The sequence below is a fragment of the Struthio camelus genome, unplaced genomic scaffold (assembly GCF_040807025.1).
Source record: "Struthio camelus isolate bStrCam1 unplaced genomic scaffold, bStrCam1.hap1 HAP1_SCAFFOLD_33, whole genome shotgun sequence".
Lineage (NCBI taxonomy): Eukaryota > Metazoa > Chordata > Aves > Struthioniformes > Struthionidae > Struthio > Struthio camelus.
In genome coordinates, this window is record NW_027182567.1 from 60,001 (window position 1) to 62,500 (window position 2,500).

Below are 2,500 nucleotides of genomic sequence, written 5' to 3' on the forward strand. Positions count from 1 at the left end.
AGCCGGAAGACCGGGGCCACCGGTGCACGCACCGGTGGTCCCGGCTCCGCCGCCGCCGCCGACTCACCGCCGCCGCCGCCCCCCCACCGACTCGCCGCCGCCGCCGCCCCCCCCGGCCCCCCCCCGAGGGGCGGCACACCGCTGCGCCAACGCGGCAATGGGGGTGACGATTGACCGTCAAGCGACGCTCAGACAGGCGTAGCCCCGGGAGGAACCCGGGGCCGCAAGTGCGTTCGAAGTGTCGATGATCAATGTGTCCTGCAATTCACATTAATTCTCGCAGCTAGCTGCGTTCTTCATCGACGCACGAGCCGAGTGATCCACCGCTAAGAGTTGTCTCGGTTTCGGTCCCCACCGCGCGCGCGGGGGGACCGGGCAGCTTTCGCAGCCCCCTGAGGGCCCCCATCCGCTCTGCCTCCCTCCTCACGCCGACGCCGGCTGCTGAGCAAGGGACAGCGGAGAGAGAGGGCACGCCTCACTGACCGTACAAGCACAGAGGGAAAAAAAAAGGGGTGGGGGGGGGGAGAACAGACCCGAACGAGAGGGGCGGGGAGCCCTCGCTCCCGACCTGGGACAACCCCTTTCTCGCTTCGAGTCCGGCCCAGGCGCCCGGCTCGGCCTGGCCCAGCAGGGAGCGGCGCGCCAGCCGCGCCACCTGCCTCAGGGACCGGGGTGTGGGTCCCCGCGGAGCCCCGGCGTCGGAGCCCGGCCGCCGCTGGGAGCGGCGCCACCCGCTGCCCGCGCGCCCGCGACCCGCCAGCCGCACGCTTCCGAGCTCCTTCGCTCGCCTCACCGGCCTCCAGCTCCGCCGCCCCGGAGACGGCACCCAACACCCGCCTGCACACACGCAGCCTCCCGAGCGACGCCACGCACTCGCCCGTCCCTTCCGCGGGCAGACGCCTGGCGGCAGGCAGACGGGCGAGGCGGGACGGACGGGGAACGGCGCCCGCTCTCCCCGCCTCCACGCGGAGACCGGGAGGGGCCGCCCCCGCCCGCCCGCCCGCCGCCCGCCTGCCGCCCAGCGAAGCCGGGTCGGGCAGAGCGAGGCAGGCGCGCCGGATGGCGGAGTGCCGGGGCAGGGCGGGGGGGGGAGGGAAGGAAGGGTGCCGCCGACGGCCACGGCGGGAGACTGAGAGCACCGGCCAGGGAGGAGAAGGGATGCGCTGGGGCTCGGCGTCCGCACCACCCGCGGTGGGGGCTCGCCGTCCCGGCGGCGAGCACGCGCTCGCGCCGGGGTCGCGCGTTCGAGGCAGGCCGGCGCAAGCCGACCGCGCGGCGTCTCTCCGCCGAGACCAGACCGCGGAGAGAGGGGGCAGGGTACCCCTCTCCGTCCCGGCTGCCCGCGGGGCATGCACGGGCCGCGCCGGCGGGCATGGGGGGGTGCGGCGCCCGCGCGCGCCGACCCCCCGGCCCCTCCGGCAGCACGCCCGGCTGCCCCCCGGGTCGCATCGGGCCGCCCGAGTCTTTAAACCCCCGCCCGGCTCTCCGACCGAGAACCCTCGGGCCCGGAGCCCGGGGCCCATGGCCATCCCTACCCGGGGGGGCCGCTACCGGCGGCCGCGGTGGCCGGAGGCCCTCCTCCTTCCTCCCAGCGCGCCCCCCCCCCCCCGCCGCCCCCCGCCGCCCCCGGCCCGGCCGACTCGCAGCGCGGCCCCCACGGCACGGCGTGGGGCGGCTGGAGCGGTTGGGGGGGGGGGGAAGGGAGGGGAGGAGGAAGCGTGGAAGGCCGGCAGGGCACGGCCGGTGCGGCACGCGCAGCGCAGCGCCCGGGAGGAGCACGCTGGCACACGGGACCACACGGGTGGGTCACCGAGGGGAGGCAGGAGAAGCGCGGACGCTAGGTACCTGGCCCTGGGGTGAGGGAAACGACCTGAAATCCCCGCGGGGGTGCCTCCCCCGCCGCCGCCCGCCGCCGGGCCACCGCCGCCTCGCGGCGACGGCGGCAGCCTCAGCGGCAGCGACGAGGCGGGGCGCGGAGGGGAACCCGGCACCCGCCAGCCGGCTCCAGCGCCCCTCGGCGGAGCGTCCACCCGCGGGGTGCGCCCGACACCCACCGCCACGACCTCGTCCTCCTCCCGGGGCCCGGGGTTTCCCTCAGTAACCCGGCGCCGGGTGGCAGCTGCGCCCGGGAGGAGAGCCGTGGTTTGGGCCGCCCGCTCGGGCACGACACGTCGCCTCGCGTGGCCTCGCGCGACGCCCCCGCTTGGGGTCCGCCGCGGCGCGGCGCCCGCCCCGCGCGCCGTCCCGGAACGCCTGTCCGCACCGCCTCTGCTAGACGGGCTGCTCCGCCGCAGCCCGCCCCGGGTCCGCCCCCCACAGCTTAGGAGTGGGGACCCGTGGGACCCGTCCCAACCCGGAATGCGATCTCGCTCGCGTCTCCACCCGCCGCTTCCTCCCGCGGGCACCGGGGGAGCAAGCCCCGCCGACCCTCCCACGCACTGCCGCCCGCTCTGCCGGGCCCTCCCCCGGGCCGGACCCTCCCCTGCCCCGGCGGCGGCGG

The 2,500-nt window shown here is 77.8% G+C and overlaps 1 non-coding gene across 1 annotated transcript; it reads right to left on the bottom strand.

The window, feature by feature from the left end:
- Window positions 1-182: 182 nt before the first annotated feature.
- LOC138064910 (5.8S ribosomal RNA) lies at window positions 183-335 on the bottom strand. Its single transcript, XR_011138156.1, has one exon. It is a non-coding gene; the product is annotated as a 5.8S ribosomal RNA (ribosomal RNA).
- Between the last annotated feature and the right edge of the window lie 2,165 nt (window positions 336-2,500).